This window comes from Ambystoma mexicanum, chromosome 14, assembly GCF_040938575.1.
Source record: "Ambystoma mexicanum isolate Mex_15411 chromosome 14, UKY_AmexF1_1, whole genome shotgun sequence".
NCBI classification, from domain to species: Eukaryota; Metazoa; Chordata; class Amphibia; order Caudata; family Ambystomatidae; genus Ambystoma; species Ambystoma mexicanum.
The window spans coordinates 580,760,100-580,782,703 of record NC_090940.1 but is presented as its reverse complement, the minus strand read 5'-3'; positions in this window follow the sequence as shown (position 1 = coordinate 580,782,703).

The window sequence follows — 22,604 nt, the reverse complement described above, 5'->3', positions numbered from 1 at the left end:
ACCTCCCTTGTCTTTGCTTTTCACAATGTTCACTTATACACACTGGGTTATGACTCCCTTCCCCTGTTTCACAGCTCCTTATAATGCAAACAGAATGCCTCCCTTCTCTTGGCATTTCACAATGTTCACAACCATACCAGGGGGTATGACACCCTTCCCCTGGTTCTCTCTTTTTCCATTCGTTATGCACAGCCAACCTGGCCTATCCTCAGCCGGCTACTGTGACCCTGCAGAGGTACTGGAGATTCTTCCTACCTTTTCATGGGTTTGGGTCCCAGTCTCACTTCTTTGTGTGTGGCCCTCCTTCTGGATAGACTTGGTTCACTCGCCTGCCAAGTACTATTGTGCAGCCCAAGGTATGCAAATGTCGCTATTCATCATGATTGGGGTCTCAGACCCTGTATTCTTGACTTGCTCTCCCCCTTTTGGACTCTCCACCACCTTTTCGGGGCCCCAGCACCTTCCCAGTGACGTGCGTACTTTCGCACCCGGTTCGCGACCATCATGGTTCTTCCATGGCATCTGTGATCAGCTGTGGGGCTTCCATGGCCCTCGTCGTTTCTCTCCTAGCTGTGATGGCTCTGCATCGGTACACTTCGATCAGGTGGCGCAATGTTCCCTTCTCGCGCTCCACTGCTGTAAGGATCGAATGTACCTTTTCTTGGGCGGACTGTTGTGTGGTTCTCCCACTTGGACCGGCCCTGCAGCTTACCACTCCTTTCTCTGTGTGCCAGTGGGCTTTTTTGTATATGTGTACAGTTTCCACATTGAATGGAGCATGTATCTTGGTTCCACAGTATGCTCCTTACACCTCTGCAGATCTTCTTCATCCCAGTGTTGTCAGGATTACTCTCCACTGGTTTAGGGGAGTTATTTTTTGTTTCAGTTTCTTGATATACTTCATAGAGGTGATCCCAAGCTTCCTCATCTCGAGGAGGATGGGATCCTCTACTTTACAGCAAAACATAGAGCTATTAGAAAGTGCAGAGGTGGGTGTAGCGTAGGAGTATGAGGGAGGTAGGGTTGGAGGTTGGAAATACTGTGTTCTCCCATATTGGTCATCACTGGTTCCATAGAGGGCTTCCATCTCATGATATCCACCCGTTGAGTACCACCCCCCCCGGGGGACTATCGAGCAGCGGCCTCACTTCCCTGGTCTCAATGGAAGGGGCTCTCCCCATGGGAGCAGTGACAGTACCCTGGGATTTGTCACAGTATACATATATTCAATTCAAACATTGCACCTCACCTGACAATTTCTAACAACATATTCATATACTTTAACTGACATTGATATAGCCATACAAAACTAAATGTGCCCCCTTCAGCGATAATGTGGGGTTTTGAGTCTCTAGCACCTATGCATCCAATTTAAATGCAGGCCAACATTAATTGCATCCAAATTCTTCAGGATTGGGCCGTGTGATGAATCTATGGATTGAATCACTTCCAAGGGGGAGCCCCTTCCTCTGAGACTAGGGAGGTAAGCCCACTATGCAACATTCCCTGTAGGGGTGGTGGTAAGCAGGACATCACAGGGGAGAATCTCTCTTGGGGATAAGGACTCCCTATCCATAAGGAACTCCCTTCATATCATCCCTCGAAACCGGGTACAACTTCATTAACTGACAGACAGCTAAACTCCTCTTACATTTATTAGTGTAATATAATACCAGACAGACAATGTCAACCTAATAATGTGAAAACAAAGAACATGAGAGTAATAAAGAGTGTTTATATGTCAAATACTAACACGAAGAAGCCAAGGTCAAAAGAATAAGGAACTGAGACCAAAGACTTTCAAACCAGCCAGATCGAGGAGGCTTGGAAACCGAGGGAGACTTTGCCTTGCTGGACCAAAAACAGCTACGGAGAAGAAGGGACAGCAGTGTACTGTATGACCAGCAGAGCAGAGGAAATCCATTCTAGTCCCAAGAGTGAAACTCGAGAAGTGCCAGGGAAGTGCCCCATCATTGGAGTGCTGAGTAGGCAATGCACCAATAACAGACCAGAGGAGGTGTGTTCATGGGTAGAGAACCCGACCAACAAACGAAAAGAAGAAGTTGATGGTGTCGAAGGGAACTGAAGGAAAAACCCTTTCATTGCCTAAACCACAAAAGAAAAGCAATGTGTGTTGGAAGAGCGACACAGGAGGAACCAGATAATCATCCGGACTGACCACGAAGGACAGAGAGACAACACCAACACAGTGAAGCAGAACCCCTTCAATACAGGTATAGGGTACAGTGAGAGACCTGGGGAGTGAGGCGTAAAGTGTGAATATCACTCAGGGACCCTGCATCCTCGTCCTAGTGATTGGAAAATGTATATAGGTAGAGAAGATCACTCAGGGACTCTGCATCCTCATCACAGCGATTGGCAAAAGTATAGAAAGAGTTAAGATCACTTGTGAAACCTGTGTCCTAAGTCCCAGTGATTGGCAAATGCATATGAAGAATGAAGATCATCCAGAGGACCGACCTACTCATCCCAGTGATTGGCCAAAGTATAAGAAATACTTAGAAGAACATGATACATGTTCCTGTGCATTGCAAGACTGTGAGAGGAACAAGAGTAAGACAGAGACTTTGTCTACAAATCTAAAGAAGAAAACTGTTTGGAAATTAGGTGAAACAAATACAAAAGGGCCTGGGGAGACCCATTGCAAGGCCTGAAGGAGCTATTACAAGGAATAGAATGAAACTATTTGAAGATATCATTCATTTAATTCAACACGTTTATTTCGGTGTAAAACAATAAAAGTACTTCACAACCCATATGAGACGTCACAAATAATTTGAACATGAAATATTTCTTCCTTATTAGGGTTTGATTAAGGAAAAGTCTCCATGGATTTACAGATTAGGGAACCAATATGGGTTGAATTTTATGAGAAAAAATACCTTCTACCTGAAGTCTTTGCAAACCACAAAAATCCCTTGTTGGGCCACATTAGTTGGGGTAACTTCCTCTGGGAGGTTGATGATATCATCTGGATCATAGACCATCATAAACCCTCAAAAACATCTGGCCCTGATGGTAGTCCCCTGTTTGCTTTGAAGTCTCTCCATGTGTTTGGGCAACCCTTCTTAAACTCCTGTTTAACCAAATCTTCAGGACCCATGTAATTCCTATGTCTTGGCTAATATCCATCCTTATACCTATATTTAAGAAGGGTGATACCCTGCAACTAGGAAACTACAGGCCAATCGCCTTAACCGATGCGATTAGTAAAATATTTGCTCCATTGCTTCTTAAAGATCTAATCTATAGAATCACCATGTTTCAAGCTTTGTCCAGATTTCTGTTGGGATTTGGGAAGGAATTGGCGACTTCCCTTAATGCTATCATGCCAGCACAACTACACTACAACGTCCACCCTAGTAATGTCGGGTGGTCCATTTGGCCTCCCTTGACATGTCTAATGTGTTTAACTGTGTGGTCAGGTCAATACTGTGGACTAAACCTCTACGGATGAATATCCCCAGAAAACATTTTCAGCTGCTCTCACTTCTGCACACAGGCAATACGCTGCAGATACGTCTTAGTTGAGATGACTCTCTTTCCTCGGTTATCAGATCTTATGTGGGATTAAAGCAAGTATGTACTTTAGCTCAGACCCTTTTTAACGTATCTGTCTGTGATTTGGACAAGGTGTGGCGGGGACTGCTATTGTGTCTGCTAGGCTTGGCAGTCTGAGGTTGGGCTGGCTAGCCTTTGCTTCTCATGTGTCAGGATGAAATGCGAGGAGAAAAAGAGAAGCAGTCTTTGGAGATTTATTTGTATCCCAAGAAAAACTGGCAAACAGAAAAAAGATGAAAACAAGTTGTGTTTTTATATAAATGAAGAGAAATGCAAACCAAGTATTGGTCCAGAGTGAAATCAAGAAAAACACATTTCAACAATCTCAGAATCTCACATGGGAGAAGGGCAGCCATGGATCCCTATCCATGTGAACGGACATTCTGAAATGATTGAAGCTACTTTGGTGTTTGAACATGACAGGAGTTTCATTAATGAAAAGATACTCTGGCAAATACTTGACAGAGAGGAGATCCCAAAGTTTAGAATAAAGAACCAACACATTTTTGGCCTAGATGATTCCGAGTTGGGACAAAGAATTGTAGGAAGTTGCATGTTAAAGATTACAATTAGCTTTAAGTGTATTCACCGCAAAGTGTGGATTGTGAGCGGAACACAAAAAACAATTATTTGGGATATGACATCATGCACAGAATGTGTATGGTATTAGACTTTCTAAATCAAAAGATCTGGTCCAGGGTGCGTGGAGCCGCACCTGAATTTGATGGCAAAAGACAAGCTTACGATTGTGTCCAATTGAGCTTCAGGTGAACAGGGATGTTACTATTCCCGCATTTACCAGAAAATGTACAGTAACATTAAAATACAGGAAGGGACCACAGATAAAAGATTCTGATGCATTTGTATGCCTAAATGAATCCTTCAAGCAGCAAGGATTAGAATGTGAATATACAGCACTGATAGAGATTGGGGATGGACCCATTCAAATCCAAGTGGACAATAAAGGGTGTCAAGATATTCATTTGGAAGAGAATTCAGCATTTGGAATGGCAGAACAGAAATCTTACTGTACTGCTGATTTTAGTAACCCAGTGATCAAGAACGTCCCTGAAAACTATGTGTCTGCACAGAGTGAATTATCAGAGTCATTGGAGTCGAAGCCAAAAGGAATCTTTAAAGTTCACTCTGTGTACCCTTATGAGCCAAGTGAAATAGTGTGCAACCAGGATTATTATATCCTATTTGAATTAGGTGAATCTAAAAGTGAACAACAGCATATTGAAATGGCGGTCAACATTCCAAAATATTTGAGTATAGTGACTACCCAAAGAGACACTGTCACACGATTAGAGAAAGGTACAGTGGCTCCTCTTTTGAGGATTTCCCAGAGTTTTCTAAAATGGTACAGGGGCAGATTCAAGCTACAGATGCTTGCACAAATGAAGAAGAAAAAGACCAATTGAGAAACATATTCATGGAGTTCAAACAGGTTTTTGCCAAAGATGCCTATAACTGTGGGCTGACCGACCTACATGTGGCCACACTACCAGAAGGACATGATAGGGAGCCAGTATTTGTGCAACAATGTAGGTTACCCCTGGCATGTTTGAAATCACTAGCTGAAATAATAAAAAATGTAGAATCTAGAGGAACTATTAGGCCTATTCCTAGTATATCAAATACTCCTATATTAGGTGTTCTAAAACCCAATGGCCAATGGGTCTTGTGTGTAGATCTACAAGAGTTAAACAAAAAAATACCTGTTTCAAGGTGGCCTCTTCCGTTTGTTGATCAGGGTCTTGCACATGTTCACGAGTCAAAGTTATTCACCACCTTAGACCTTACAGCGGGATACTGGAGCGTACCACTTGCTGAAGATATTCAAAATGCATTTGCATTTTCATTTGACAAACCCCAAAATGCATGGTCCCGTACCCCTTTTGGGTATGTCAATACAGGGAATGAGTTTGGAAAATTCCTGAGCAAGGCACTCCCGGATTCAGCTGAAAGAGGAACAATAGTCTATGTGGATGATGTGCTAATCAAAAATGAAGACCTGAAAAAGAAATTTCAGTGAGGTTAGACATGGGCTCAGTCAGCTACATAAGGCTGGGGCAAAAGTATCTTTACAGAAGGCACAGTGGTGTAGAAAGGGGGTAAACATCCTAGTTCATGAAGTGACAGAGCATGGGCTAAACCCACAAAAGATAAAGGTGGAACCGATTCATAAACTAAAAGATCCCACTAACTTGAAAAGTTTAAAAAAGCTTGTTAGGAATGTCATGTTACAACAGAATGTTTATTGAAAATTATGCCAAGTTTACACAACCTTTAACGAGATTACTGAAGCAGGGTGTACCCTGGAAATGGGAAAAGGAACAAAGTGAGGCAGCGGCCATGCTAAAAGGGTGTCTAATGAAAACACCATGTTTTGCATATCCAATGAAAAACCAGGATATCTTTGTAGAAATAGGATTTACAGATCATTGCAGGTCATTTCCATCTGGTTCCCATTTATTGGTATGGTATCCCTGGTTCATTTGAAGAATCTGATCCTCAAATACAGGCTGCACGCTGGTGGGGGCTTGACTTGGTCTACACACTTTTTTTCGAACCTCATGATCGACTTGTTAGCCAAGTATATGATTCCTCAGGCTAGCTCAATACAACAATTGGCTAGCTCAGCCTCAATCAATCTCTGTGAGTTACTTTTAACTTTTTCCAAATCACCTCAGATAATTCCAATGGGATTTGGCCAAAGGCCTCCCAATTCCATTTGCATCAGGGATTTTTTGACATGTTTGAACCAAGGCAGGGATCTACCACCATCGGCATCTAATAGGTGGATGAGCACTTCACAGTACTTTTTTAACTCTTGGACCAACCACAACCTCAGCCAGTAAAATACTGGTCTAATTTGGACCTTGTTCTGAATTGGCCTAAGACCCAATTCTAGATAAATGGGAATGCTCGGGCATGATTTTGGCAACCCAAGACGTTTTTTCATTAAAGATCTTTCTGCCAGACCTAATTTATGACTGGCCGAATGGCCCCAAATTTCGGCCCGTAGATGACTGCTGGCTTAGCCTGGGCTGCATACATTGTAATAGCGGGTGAAATGGGTTCTCGGCCGTGTGTAAGAAAAAGTCTCCTTATTGCCCCCCATATTTTTCCAACGCTAGGCTGTATTTAATCATCTGCAATGGCCAATTGCCTTGGCCATTAAATATCAGACCTAGATAACCATATTGTCTCACTTGTGCAAGGGGGAGCCATTGATAGCCAACTTGAGTTTCACAAATTTGCAGAATTTTGGGTGAAAAACCAGTAGCTTATTTCTCTCTATATTGACTATATTGATCATAAACTAGAGATCCAAGCATTTCTCAGCAAAAGTCTCAAGGGTGATTGCAGGCTGCCTTGCAAATGAAGATAAGAGCACTGCATCATCTGAAGAAAGGAGTTTCAGATAGGCTTCTTGGCCCAGATTCGTACAATCCATGGATTTCATCCTAGCATGGTGAACCACTTCATCAATGTATATCAAAACGAGGAGGGGGCGAGGACACATCCTGCCTCACACCCCTAGTTACCCTAAATGGGTCTTTGAGTTCTCCACCCAACCCCCAACAGACTGATGCAGTATTGCTAGAATTTAGTTGGATAATTATCCGCAGGAGGTCCACAGGTACACCTCTTTTTATCAGTATTGACCACAGCAACTCCTGTGACATGCAGTCAAACGTGGTCCTGAGGTCGACAAAAGCAGAAAATACCTTCATCTTTTTCAGGGCTGTGTATTTCTGTGGGATCACGTGGAGATGAAAGGCCTGATCCATTGTGCTTATTTTTGGTAAAAAGCCAGCTTGTAGGTGGTCAATCACATTACTCTGTGTCACCCACTCCTGTAAGTGCTTATAGATGGTTCTAGCAAATATTTTCCCCACTCTATCTAATAGGGAAATGGCCCTAAAATGACCTTGGTGATCCCTCCCTCCCGTTTTATAGATTGGGATTATTGTTGCGTTATCCCAGGAAGGAGGGACCTTATTGTGCTTGAGCTGTGTGTTAAGCAGAAGCCATAGTGCTGGCCCCCATACTGTTGATTCATCCTTGATTAAGTCAATAGTAATTAAGTCTGGGCCAAGTGCTTTCCCCCACTTCTGAGTAGATATTGCATTACGAACCCCCCATAGTTCAAGGTGAATTGGATCAGTACTATTCCCTCTGTCCTGGTTCGATGGGTCAATACTCTGCACAACTGGAATATCTCCCATTCCACAGAGGTCCTGGAAGTGTTTCTTTCAAGTATTCGGGCTGTTCCAGGTCAAGCATAATAGCATCGTAAATATGCAGTCTTTGCTTGAAATTATTCATTTGTAACCAAGGTAGTGGGGGATTTCCAGAGTGGCAGCTTTAAGATGAAAATACTCTCATGTCCTTATTATGTAACAATTCAGTGCAAATGTGTTTTCTACATGTCGTGTGTTAGATTCCTAGTTTGTACAATCCTTGCCCACCTTTTTCTGTGCCTGATTTTTGAGTGGCCGCATGTCCTGCCCTTATATTTCCCATAATGATTCTTGAACAATTTACTGCCACTCCTTTTACTTTCAGTTTTCTCTCTTTTAGACACTGGAGTTGGAGGCTGAAGGGGCAAATTAGCCAAGGGCAAATAAGAATATACCACCCTAATAATTGGTTTGTAGAGACAAATCAAAATGCTTTCTTGAGGTGCAATTGAGCTCACACAACATCCCAGATCAAGGTCAAAAGTGTAACACTCCTGATTTGGCAGCGATGCAGGCATCACATAGCTCTTAGGTTCCATGTGGCGAGTTTTCCTATAATTCAATTGGGAAAGAAAAAAGAAAAGGGTAGCAGGATCCAAAAGGACTAAAACAAGGCTGGGCATCCTTCCCACCCATGGCCACTAGAAACTTGAGAGCTCTGCAAAAAAAAGTTTAAAATGAAGCTGTAACTAAACAACTTCTGGGACCCTAGTGGTCCAGGGAAGAATATCGGCTTCTTAACCATCAATCAGCTCCACACCTCTAGCACACCAGAAGGGATCGAAACAGATTGGAAACACAATCAAATTATAAACCCCCTTGTCCAATTTTAGTATCAAGGACGAAATGGTAGGCTCATCCCCGAAAGGTCCTGGATCGTTGATTAGTTGCAACACAGTGAAAATACAAATATTACCCAATGAAAAAATGGACTGTCCAGTCAAGCTTGTATAAAAATATCTACTTTATTATTATCACATAATACAGTCTAGCACACTACAAAAAACAACCCACCCTGTAAAGAAATGCAGAGGACAGACAGTTTCAAAGAAGGAAAAGGGATGCACTCTGGATACTGACGGTATAGTAATTAATCACAATAGTTCAAGGATACTTGGTTTCAACGCAAAGGGAGCAATGGGTAGTAAAATGCCACATGGGGCCTTTGGAGAAGTATCAGGGGAACATAACCACAATGTACCTTGTGCTGTAAGAGTGCTTGGTGCTCGACAGGGTTGAGTCGGTTCAAAGGTGCTTTGCAGCTTCTGCAACAGAATTCAAGATGGGAGACAGCTTCGGTATCAGGCGCAGGCAGTTCGACGAGCGAAGCTGGAAGGACGTCTGCAGGCTGGCCTACACAGCGGCTGCGGGTTAGGAATCTTTGTCTCAGTGCTGGTTGGCATTTCTGAAGCACTGGTCGATGCATCTCGGACAGCTTTCGCGACTGCGGCGTAACAACAGTCAACAGTAGCAGCTTGAGGGGCACGACTGGCTTATAGATGTCCTTTAAGGCAGACATTGGTAGATGCTTGTCGATTCACTCTTCCTAGCTTCTTAACTGGGCTCATGTCCTTTAAGGCAGATGGCACAAAGCTGAGGAGAGTGTTGCAGGAAGCTGTGTTGTCCTTGGTTTGGTTCAGAGACTCTCTGGCACTTCCCACCTAGGAAACTTGCTGCAGAGCCTAGCATAGCATGCAGTATGATGGCTGGGTACCAGTTCTGGAGCTGCTGGAGGGTCCTCTGGATTCAGTATCTCCCTCTGTTCCCTGGGAGATGTTAGGGGAGGGATATTGCTTCCCTCTTGGAGGTCCTTGGCTTCTTTCTCTGGTGGAAGATGTAAGCCAGACGGTACCTTCAGCCAGGGTCCAATGATGATTTCTTCTTCATACTCCTTGCAAAGTCATCAGCCCTCTTCTAAAGCCAAATAGACCACAGGGGTTGGTATAGGCTAAACCTTCCTTAATGAACCAATACTGGGTCCCCACCAACAATCTCCTGTATGCCTGAGGTCATAACCAGAGTGTTTTGCAGTAGAAAAGGTAAAGGAGTGAAAACATGTAATACTAAGTACCACCCATCTCTCTGTCTCGCAAGCAGGCTCAGACTGGCATATAGGGCAATAGGCACATTGCCGAATCAAAAACACAAAAAGCTGGTGTGGGCCAGTTATTCTGGTCAAGTGGGTCCCCTTTTTGACCAATTTGGGCCAGTTTGATGATAGTAGTTTTGACCAGTATTGCTGAATAAATATTCTTTAATATGCACAATTTGCATCACACTTAATCAGAAAAAAAAACCTTGGTTACTATTCAAACAGTGTCACAAAAGGAATGAACAGCCATTTGCAACTGTGGGCCACTTTTTCATTGGTGTATGAGACAATTATATGGCCCAGTGTGACTCTGCTCCCAAGTCAGGTCTGTGGCTCAGTGGATTAAGGCATCCACTACAGGGTCCTGTGTTTCATCTCATGGTCACAAGTTTGAATCCTGGTGGGTCCACTCAGCACTTCATCCTTCTGAGGTCGATAAAATGTTACCATTAAGTTGGGTAAAAAGAAACATTTGTTATCTGACAATAGTGCCAGGATGCCCCTCTGGGGGTGAATATGCAATCTACAAATACACCTGTTATGCTCTGTCTGTTGTGAATCAAAGGGTCCCTCTGGTAAATGGAGCTCTCTGTGGTTCCAGATTAAAGCGACAGGTCTCTCTTGAAGCTGCTCAGCGAGACCAGACTTTCTGGTTCCATAAAACCACATACCTATACCTTCTGAATGGGGTCTCCCTGTGGGGATGACTACTGTAAACATGCAGTCGCAGACATGAGATTTCACTGTCAATTGATCCTGAGGGTGGGGTTGACAGTGCATTTGAAAGGTGCTGGGGTTTCCTGTCTCCTTTGTTAGCCTCTGCAGCCAAGCTCCACGTGGGCCTGTTTGAATTAAACTCTGATTAGTATAGCAGCTACAGGACTCAACAAAAGGACAGGGCTGATTTGTGGAATCCATTGATCCTTTGTTAGTGAATGAGGTGCATTGTGTACTCCACCTGTCGGATCCCAACTAAATATGATAGGGAGTGACTGCACTTGTAGGCTGTGTCCACCCAGAGTACACAGATCTATGTGTATGTCATGCGGTGAGAATAGGAAAATGTGTGTGGATTAATGGATGTTGATCTATCAATTTCCCACAGTAGCACAATACTGAGATAAAGGGCATATGTTAAGGTTCTGTGTTTTCCAATTAGGACAAAGATGGGATGCGTGGAGAGGGGTACACACATGTTGTAGGTATTCTTTGGATTTGTATCCACCCATCGGCCACTCATAGCCATGCCTGTCCCCATGACAATTCTCAAATACCACATGCCTGTTCACATATAAAATACCCTTCCCCCAGGATCTCTTTGAGCTAGCATTTTAAGGGGAAGCCCATGTTATTTCTAAACTGTCTGCTGTACGGTAATGGCATATTTGCAACTATAAACAAGCTGCTATAAAAATGCCTTAATCAGGTGTTCCTTTTGGCACTTGATTTATCATGGATATGTGACCTTGCATCTGTTTCTTACAATGTATTCCTGTTAATAACAAACATAAATAAAGCTACTAGTTTTGGCTCCTGTTTATGCATCTGTCAGGCACTGTCATACTATACCAAATTGCTAAGACTGTTTTCTAGCTGTTGCCATCTCCTGGCAAGATAGTATCATTGTGGCAGTGCCTGGAAAATGCCTTTATTATGCCTAGCTGCTCAAAAGTTGCATTATTCATATTGCTAAACCAAGAGAATGGTTCTTGTACAAAGTCACAGAGGGGAACATTACAACGAAACAATAAAAGAATAATTACATGTGGAATTAGCAAATTTCCTCTGTCAGTTGTTAAGGATAATAATGTAAAAAAAAAAACATGCACGATCAGTAATACAGATTCAAGGACAACATTTCATACAGCAGACATTCATAGAAGAAAGTAAGAGACAGGTTCTAGTAGTGGCCAGATATGCATGAAAACTAAAAAAACATTTAGGTTGTTTATTTGTTTGGTGTGACAAAGAGCTTTTGTGTTGAGAATGGGGCATTCATCACGTGACATTATGTCATTGTGACTGCTTGAGCTGGGTGGACAAACAAATCATGTTATTTTTTTATTTTATTTCTTTTCTTTTTTTCTTGTGTATTTGGTTAAAAATACAACCATAAGAACATTTACACTGAATATAAAAGGGGACACACTAAAAACAGTTGACAAGTTATGATGATACATAGCAATGCAGTAAACAGTTTTCAAAATGATAAACTTATTATTTGATAAATCGTAATAAAAGTAACAAAGAAACGAGAAAGGAATAGCAAGAAGCAGACAGGGGGAACTGCTATCCCGCGTCATTGTTGCCATGGAGACTTAGGGCCTAATTACACGGTAGGCGGTAAGGGTTTACCGGTAGTGGTAAGGGCACCGGTACCGGTAAACCGTTACCGCCTTACTACGAGGTCCCTTTGCGGGACCCGACCGTAACGGCTGGTTTTACCAGCTGTTAAGGAATGGGCCCGCTAAGGGACCTTGGTGCTAATTACGGTACCGCAATTTGCGGTACCGTAATTAGCGCCTTCCCCATTCCCATTGAGCCCTGTGGAGGCAAAAATGGGAATGGGGAATTACCGCCCCCGCTCACCTTGGAGTAGGGCGGTAATTCCGCCATCCACCAAGACGGACACAGTAAAATACCGGCGGCAACCATGGCGCTAATAGCGCCATGGTTACATCCTACCATGTGTTGAGGCCCTTAGTCCTGGGGCATAGACAAAGCCTCCCCCATCTTTTACAGTGCCTCCTTCCATATATGGTATGCTGCACTAGTAATCAACATTGAGGCAGGCCCTGTCAATAGGCTCCACAATTGCTCTCCCTGTTCATTCTCTATTTGCAGTACTAGGGCATGATAGCCCTTGTGATATCGCTCAATTAGCTTCTGACACTGCTTCAATACATGTCTAGCTGCCTCAAACACTGCCCTGCATATTGTACAGTACCTCCTGTCCTAGGGAACCTTACTCCATGCCCCTGTATCGTAGGTCGGCAATATGTTAAAACGCAGGCAACTAACACATCTTCTCAGGTCTCTACTGCAAATCTTGGTCACATAAGTACAGAGTTTATTATGCAGAAAACCCTGTCTACTGTATTCTGCATATGTTTTTTATTTCCACTGAGGCGAGCGATGGAACGTGCTCTATCCCAAACTTGTGTCTTCGTGCTCAGCTTGCTTGGCGCATCAAGGCCAATCGTGCTGGCAATCGAGTGCGAAGTAATATCCACGTCTAGGTTGATATTGCAAAAATGCTCATGTGCCGTTCTCTTTAATGCCCGCAGAAATGAGTTGGAACACGAAGCTTGATACCCTTTGGAGAATAGTCCTGCGAGCGCTTGGCCGTTGTTGAGAGCGGTGATTAGAGCAATGTATAGTCTGCAGAGTTTCACACCAACTAGCACTTAGTGTTTGCAATTCCAGTTCCAGGCGGCGAGCCTCCACTGGCACTAAGTTGGGACCTCCCAAGATTGTTCTGAGCATTTTCCCCTCCAGTTTATCCAGCCATCTCACACAATGTTCCACAAGCAATTCCAATCCATAGGTCAGTCCAGGGATTATGCTGGAGGTGTCTACAGCCAACAGGCCCTCAATGTTGTTCCCGCCATGCATAGCCACATAGCCTCTGATAGGTGACCATTTCTCTCATGATTTTCCTCTGGATTTGCTCCTCATAGGCCGTTTGTGTGGGCACTGTATATATAGGAAATCCCAGGTATGTATATTTCTCAACTACTTCCAATTTTGTATCTCCAAGCTTCCAGACAAACAGGCTTTTCCTCCTGTTTCATCGCCCATATGTCATTATCTTGTTTATTGTGGCGTTAATGGCAAGTTTATTGGCGGTAGCATAACCCTGTAGGGCGTCGATTAGACGTTGAAGTCGAATCTGATTACAGTCCGTAGGGACTGTATCGTCCATGTACATCAGCCACGGGGGGGGCAGGGCACAGTTCCAACCCGAGGTGGAAAATTGCAGGTTTCTCTCAAAGTTTTGTCCAAATCAGAGACATATAAGTTATATAGCAAGGCCGACAATGCACACCCCTGCTTGACCTTGAAGTTTACTTCATGCTCAGAAGAGATGTCAACCTCCTGATTTAGACGAATGGTCACCCTAGTATACTGATATAAAGCCATGATGAACCACTGAAGAGAAGGGTCCAGACCCCAGCAAGGCAGCTTTTTCCAGAGTAAAGCCTGCAAGATGGTATCAAATGCCTTGGAGAAGTCCATGTAGCATGGATACAGTTTCCATTTGCTACAAGATGTTTCTGCACCGAGATAGTGTAGGACACAGGCACTAAGCACTGTGCTTTGGGATTTTCTGGAGTCAGTTTGGAATTTATTAAGTCGGCTGCTGGATTTGGTCCAAGTATTCAGCAATGTAGCAAAAACCTGGAGCAAGAATTCAGAATAGCCAGTAGCCTAAAGTTGGTTGGGTCCTGGGGGTCACCGTTTCTGTGAACAGGGATCAGTACAGATTTAGTCCAACTGCTTGGTAATGAGCCAGTGTGTATAAAATCTCTAAACCAGCACTCCAAGACCTGTAACCAGTAATCTGGATTTGATTTAGATATGTCAGTGCCCGGAACCCTAGAAGAGCGAAGACGTCTCATGATAATTCCCTGATTGTCCAAAGAATCGAAATCCAATTTTAATATACCATCCACAGGCTTAACCGTCTGCTCACTCTGCACTTTGTCTGTCGTAATGGTGGGTTGAAATGTAGGTCAACCATACCGAATCAGCAATTGAGTTTATGCACCCTCGGCAGTGTGACCCGAATTTCACACTGTCATTAGTGTGTAAAAACCGAAACATAACGCTCCAGTTGGTGCTCAGCAAGGAGTTCTCGTGGTGGCGTAGTCAGTTTTTATATTTAGTGGTAAGCAGAGTTGTAGGTGATTTTCCGCTCTTGGTAGGTCATATCAATAGTTCTTGTTATGGCCGCCCGATCTGTGCGGTATTGTTTTTTCTTGTCATGGAAGGCAACATCAAATGGTCCCGATGCTGAGCGCTTCCTGAAGTTGGTCCTACATCGTAGTTTTTCTGAAGCAAAAAGTAGTGCGTTGGTTTTATTCATGTCCCAGTTATAATATGCCAACAGATTAACCATCCATTCATGCTCCAACAATTTATATGTATTTAATATTAGCATGTTTGTGTTGGACCATTTGAGCCTGTTGCCTTGATTATTTACTCGAATTTCAGGGCATTTAAGTCTCTCTATGGGTTGGCATATTGACCCTGAGCTGAATGTCCAATTCAGAAACTTGTGATCGCTGTGGGTATTAGGTGCATATGAGATTTTACTACATGAGTACCAAAGTTCACAGTTTATAAATACGTAATGCAAACAAGAGTGTGATTTGCCATTTCGCCGAGTTGTCTGTAATGACGCACCCCCCCCCCCCCTTTGAGTTAAGACAGATCAGATTGTGGGCTTCCAGACAGTTGCCTCAACCAGATGTTCTGCGTCTGGTTACGGCACAAGATTTATTCTGATCAGCCATACTTATATCAGAATCTGTCTGTTCCTCATTATGCAATTCATATTCAATGATCTCAATAAAATCCCCAGCAACCATCACATGCCCAGAGGGATATAGTTCAAACCCACGATGCAAAACCGTGTGCATCTTCCTCTTCAGCGACTGTGTGACTTTAGCTCCCGCGGGATCATAAACATGTATGATGATGAGTATTTCAGAAGTCTCACAGTCCAGAGTGTGGATAATAGCCGACAGTATGTAGGGAGAGTCAGTGCCTGCAATAAAAGGGTTTAGTGTGTAATTGGATCTAGTACCAATGGCCAGGCCTCCCTTGGGGTGCCCCCTGGAGCCACGTGTAGCAGGTTTACATAGGGTGCTATACCCGTCAATAACATAATCATCTAACAACCAAGTCTCCTGCAACAGGAACACATCACCAGTCAACAACATTGACAAACCAGCTGAGTTAGACACAACGAATTGAATCTGCAAGTATTCCAGGATATCCATTAGCCAACCCTGTTTATGGTAGGTCACAAAAGCATAACAGGAATCCCTTTGTCGACCCTATGGGAGGCAGCATTTGGTGTTATGGTGGTCAAAGTAGCCTAGCCAAACTTGACCTTTTGTTGGCATGTGGACCCTGGGGCTCAGTTGTTGAGGTGCCAGTTAATCATTCTTGCATCACTTCCACTTTGTCTGCGTATGTTGATTGTTTTTTTGGCATACCGTTAGCCGGAAGCCCATTTTTCTCAGAGCCAGGTGATAGGTGCTCAACAAGGTTGTCACAACCGGCAAGGCTTGCCCCATTACAGCCGTTCATGGGGCTGTCTACTTTCGGAAGTTCCAAGTGTGCACTGTCTTCGCTTTGAATGTTTCTGAGGGCAGGGATGATCTGGAATACGTTCATAATAAAGCCACAGTTCATAAATGGACTAGATGCTCTAGGAATTATATCTTCCAGTTTCATCCATTTGACCAGAGGTAGATCAGCATAATCGGTTGTGTTCCTTCGTTATCTCCTAGGTGATACATCTGTCTGGTAATGTATGTCAGAGTCAATTACCTGACTCTTGTTATTGTGAGTCATATCATTGACAGGGCAGCTGTTCAATCCTTTGCAACCTGCTGTCATTTAATAATCAGTATGGGTATTAGTATTCATGGATGTCGTCTTGCCGGCTCTTGCAATAGTTTTCGGCGCCCGTGGATGTTCAAACAGGGTTAAATGTTTGTGTTGCCCAGTGGCCACATCACCTGGTTTTGACATAAATCCTGGGTCAAGCGTGGTGCATTTCGATGACCCATTTATCACATAATCCTGTGGCGTCAATATTCCAATTTTTGCAGAGCCATTATTTAGCAACCATCGATCTAGGGGGCCGTATACTTGGACGTCTCTAGCTGTGCCATCAACCTGAAGTGGGAGTGATCCTGGTGAGCCCTGTTGTCGCACGCAGAGCCCTTACGATAGTACGAAGCGGTGATAGGTCAGGAATAGATGGCATCTCAGGCGAGTTGGTGGCCACAGCCAGTGGGGGCGGCAAATCTTCTGTCGGTTTCCTGCTAGATTATGCCACTTTCCCAGGAGAATAGGACAGCTGTCTAGGGCCGCTTTTTACATTTCCGGCATCTTTTGGAGCCTTTATCCGCCTCATGTGTATGTTGGAAGTGTGTCGTCGTGATTTCCATATGATTGGCAATTGCCAGTGAAAGTTGTGAGAAGCAGTCGGGCTGACTCCAATGGCGACGATAGGATCTTCGTCAGTCTGTGTCATGGCCAATGTTTGAGTTGTGATGTCGATGGTTGACATTCTACCAGGAAATTCTGTGCTTATATCATTGTTAGGGTGAGTAGGGAACATGTCCTTTTGTGAATTTTCTATCAGTTTATTATTTCCTTCAGGCGTATGTATAACGGCATCCACAACTCTCCCCAAGACTAGTGTGAGCTCCTGTGTTCCGCCGCCATGGTGGAGCAGTGTACACACAGTGCCTCGATAGAGGCCAGCACTGCATTCAATGAAGGGTGGGGAGGGTTCTCCTCCCTAGTAGACTCTGTAGAGTTGAGTTGTGAGACACAGTGGTTTCATCATCAGAACCATTGTCACTAAATGAGGAGCTTTCCGAACTTGAGTATAATCGTAATTGATCCAGGTCTGGAGTATCAGATAGGTGGGTGCCAGTAGTATTGTTAACATTTTGCAGCAGAATTGAGAGTTTCCTTTGCTTATCCCAATGAGTTTCTTCTGAAGTCTAGGCAAGAATTAAGGAGGGAATGATTGTTGTTGATGCTTGATGATCGCACCTGGTCTTCTTCCATGAACCGGGGACATGCATCGGTTTCATTTGATATTGGTTTAGGTAACATTGACAAAGCTGCATTTTCAGGCACAATAGGGGCTTGTGTCCCATAATAGTCCATAATTCTATTTTGCAGGGGGATGTTTGGGATTGATTTTGTTGCATATGCTGCTTCATTTAGAGGAGGTGTTTCCAAGAAAGTACTACGTGCACATTTCCCCGTGCATGCAACAGAGCTGTGCAGGGTTGGCGTCATGTCCGTGTGCAGTTAAACCATCAGAATAGGATGGTTTTGGGCAAAGTACCCACCAGATCTTCTGATGGCTGAGTAGGATGTACTCAAGTCCAATCAGCTCCGGTTATCTGGGGCAAACCACTCCTCACACCACTCTACGGTCCGCGTGGCAAGTGAGGTTATATGCAGTTTTTCGGGAAAGTACACAACAGAGCTCCTCCTCCAGAGCAAAAGTAATGGAAAGCAGACTCTTTCCAGCAGCAAGATACCCTGGCAAACCACTCGTTGAATACATGAATAGGAAGTTTACGATTAGGAAGGCTCTGATTGGATGTACGTATAGGTGCCTATGGAAAGTGTACGCAGGAGATTAAAGGACCATACAAAAGTTGACTAGATGGTAGAGAAGGGTCTTCTTGGTTGTTCTCCCTGTAATATGGGGTGTACGGTGAGGGCTGAAATGTTCCTGCCTGCACTGCACTATACAAACTTGCTCATGTCTTTGAAGCATCACAAGTGAAAAGGACGTTCAGGACAGACATCATAGGCCTCACAGGTACTGTTAGTTGGCTTACAATGAACTGAAAAAGAAGGATCATGGGAGTAGCAAAGGGGCCAACATTTGGGATGCATTTCTGACTGCCGTGCGTTGCAGCACTATCTAGGCGACTTTGTGAAGTCTGAATAAAAAAAGAAAAACCCATAAGTAAGCATTTAGTTAGGGGCTTATACTAAATTTAAATATTTCATAGGTTTTAAAAAGAAAAGTGGACATGGTAAATCCACACAGAATGCAGCAGGGGGAATTTTACTGCATGATAGTTGGAAAACAATTGCTTATCTTCTGTACAGTTTGATAGTTATAAGAGGTGAGGCTTTCACAGTGTTAGACTTATGTTTCAATGAGAAGAAAGCTTGATGAAGAATGATGTTCTTGGTTTGTGATTATTAAAGATAAATATTTTCATAAGCACAATCACAGCTGTGGGATTTTGTTCGTTATTGATCCATATAGGGAGAGATAAGTGTTGTCAATTTAGCTAAAAAGGCTTCTTGGTTTGTCAGATCTCTTTTTATGGACTTATAAAATCCTGACATTATAAAAAGAAAAAGAAAAATGTAGATATGCAATATGACATATTATAACAAGAAAACAAGACATTGGCCCTCATTACGACCCAGGCGGTAAGTTACCGCCTGGGTCGTACCTTACCACCATGGTGTAAACTACATTTACACCATGGTGGATGGCGGATTTACCGCCCCATTCCAAGGTGAGTGGGGCGGTAAATCCCCATTTCCCATTTACCCTTCCCCATTCCCATTTTTGCCCCATAGGGCATAATGGGAGTGGGGAAGGCGCTAATTACGCCACCGTAAATTACGGTGGCGTAATTAGCACCATGGTCCCTTAGCGTCATGGATTTTAACGCCTGCAAAAAGCACCATGGCGCAAAGGGACCTCGGAATCAGGAGTTAAGGGTCGGCGCCATTTACGGCGCCGTTAACCCCTTAACACCTGACTCGTAATGAGGCCCATTACCTTTAAAAAACCTGTTGACTATCACTGAAGTTAATTCCTTATCTCAGCCCTCATATTCATCCATCTTGACAATTTGTCCAGCCAACTTCTTGGTCTCCCACTCTAGTCCGTTGCTACCCAATACAATTCTCAACTTTGCTACTCAAACCCTAAACTACCCCACCTTGGCCCCTCCCACACTTCTGTGCAACAACTTCACGCGGAATGTCTCTCCATATACTGGATATCCCTTTTTATAATTCCCCTCAAGGTGTATAGGACTATCCATACCCTATACCATCCCTAGCCTGTATATCAATCTATTCCCCTACTCACTCCCTTCACTCCAGTTCACTGCACACTTTTTTTTTGTTGCTACCAGTCCCCCTTGTGCTACATACCGTTTCTGCTTGTTTTCCTTTCTAAACCACCAACACTAGAACGTTCTTCTGCCAGATATCGAACATAGCACAAATATTGTCTTTAATGTTGCCTTAATGCTCTACATTATTTCCCTTAAATAGTATACCTCCTTTCCATGAGCCCATCACTTTTAGCACATTTTGTACCACATTATAATCATTGTAATGACTTATATATTTGGGTCATTTAATAATTGGCCCATCAGTACTGTAACCAGTTCATGTCCCAATCATACTCTCCCTTCCACAACTGGGATTCATCTTACTTCTGTTTGAACTGGCTCTCCACCCTATCCATAACCTACCAAGGGGAGGAAAGGCCTGTAGGATCGCTCACGGGCAATGCGTTTGTCTTGGAAACAAGACCATGCATAGCAACATAGGTTTGAATCCTGGTCTCACGCTTACCTCTTTGGATAATAATACTATCACGCCATCCCTATCTGATCACTCCATTGTTTTCTACCTCTGACCTCTCAGTACCACTTGCCTCACCTCCTAATGGAAGAAAATGCAAACCTTCTACCATTCCTCCCTTTCTCTCTGACCTACAATTCACACTCTCCCCTTCACACCTCATACCTCCTCCAATAACACTGTTTTTTCCAGCTTTCAATCCCTACTATAGGACTCCTCCTGTTGCCACTGCAAACTTTCAACCCTAAGTCTCAACCACAGGTAGCCCCATTAATATGTTGTCTACACAAAACATGTTTTGGCTGTTGCACAAATGGAGGTGTACCTAGTCGGATTAGGACCTTCAATTGTATGAGACTCATTACAAGTGTTGCGGTCTGAAAATAAGGGTGCCGTTCGCACTGTGTCAGCACCCTTTCTGGACCGCCACACTACAACTCTATTGATAGAACTGAAAGGGATTTGCGCACACCCTCATCGACTCTCACTGGAACCATTGTCGCCAACAATATTAAAAGTGCAAAAGGAGCAACACATACCTGCTGGTTTCACCCTTATTAGTGATTGTGGTGATCATCATCAGTGCAGTGTATTATAGTGTAGTGTAGTATAGTGTAGTCTGGCAGTCTGATTCTTGGGATGGCTCCACAAGGCCCAGAGGCAGCGATTTCACGTGCGTCCCTAATTGTCTTCACAATTTCTGTCATATCCGTTGCACGTGTCAAAAGTTATTAGCAATTTTATCGCGTTTCCTATTGGAGTCCGACTCACCTTAACTATAGGACGGAGACCACCATCCTATAATATATTTATGTTCAGTTTGCTTGTAGCGTGTCAGCCAAGGGTTGAATAGATTGTTGATCCAGAAGAAAACGGCAAGTTGATACCTTAATTAGGCTAACAAAGTTATTTATTTTGCATATTTGCAAGCTTTCGTGGAATGTCTCCACTTCCTCAGGCAGAGAAGAAATGAAGCATTACAGTCTACAAAGCTCATATATATAAAACAATAAAAACGAGATCATCCCCCATATATATAAAATTAAATCACATATAAAACAATTGTTTTGGTTCCTTTCATAATTTCTTGTGCACGTGTGTAATGAATCCACTGGGAAGTGTGCAGGAGATCTGCAGTCAGGCGCTGGCTCTGGCAATACCAATATAAACAGGATAAGCAGGGCTATAAAGGGTTAACTGCAGCTGGCAGCTGGAGGAGGTAATTGACAGTGTTTATAGCCAATCACCGGCAGGGATTCCACGGTGTTGACGTTTTTCTTTGTTGTACTGTTTTGTCTAGGAAACGGAGGAGGAGGGAAGTTTTGAAAAAGACAGTTACCGATGGGCTTACTAAAAGCTCCTGCTGAAGCGGAAGCAAGATAAATGTTTTATGAAGAAATGAAGTAAAAGTTGTGCCGTTGCGCTTATTCCAGAGTATGTTAATGAGGTTGTGAAGTGACAGACTGAAATGCTGCTGGTATGGGCTCGAGGGAGTGATCTCTAACGAAGTGACGGGTCACCGTCCGAGGTGAGAGAAGGAAAAATCGTCGTGGCGGTTTCTGAAGAGGAAGAGCGTAGAGCCGTCCTCCAGCACAGTGAGGAGGTCGGGAAGGGAGAACTCCTGAAAACGCTTGATCCGAAGATCGTATCGTTTGTGCAGAGAAAGAGGTGAGGGGCGGAGTTCACTCGGAGACGCCGAGTCAAAGGAAAACCCAGCTGACTGGAGAAGCAAAGTTCCTCTGGAGCCAGAGCCGCTGACTGGAAGAAGACAACTGAGGTGAGAGGCGGGGCCCACTCGGCGACGCAGAGGTGCAGTAAACAGCTGAGCGGAAAAGCAGAGTTTTCCTTGCAGCCATCGAGGTAAGAGACATCACTGCAGAGAAGGGCAGGGATTGCCGAACACTGAACATATGAGCCGGCTGAATAGAAATTCCTGCGGGAAAACAGACGTTTGAATATTTAAACAAACAGTGGTTATTGTAGTTAAACGAACGTATCATTGAGGGATTGAGAGAGAGGGAAGAATACAGAAAGGGAAGAGAAGTGCAAGTATAAAACGGCTGAAAGAAAAGAGACTATTATAAAGTTAAAGAGTGGCTGAACAAAGACAAGTTGGAACTTATTGACTAAAGAAAGTATTAAGCAAAACAGTTAAGATAGAAGAGAGATAGATTAATAATACCTGAAGCATGAAGAAATAACAAGAAGTGTTCAAGGAAAGTAAGGAGTTGTGTGCTAACAGAGACTGTGAGAAAGACTGTAAGAACTTGAGAATGTAA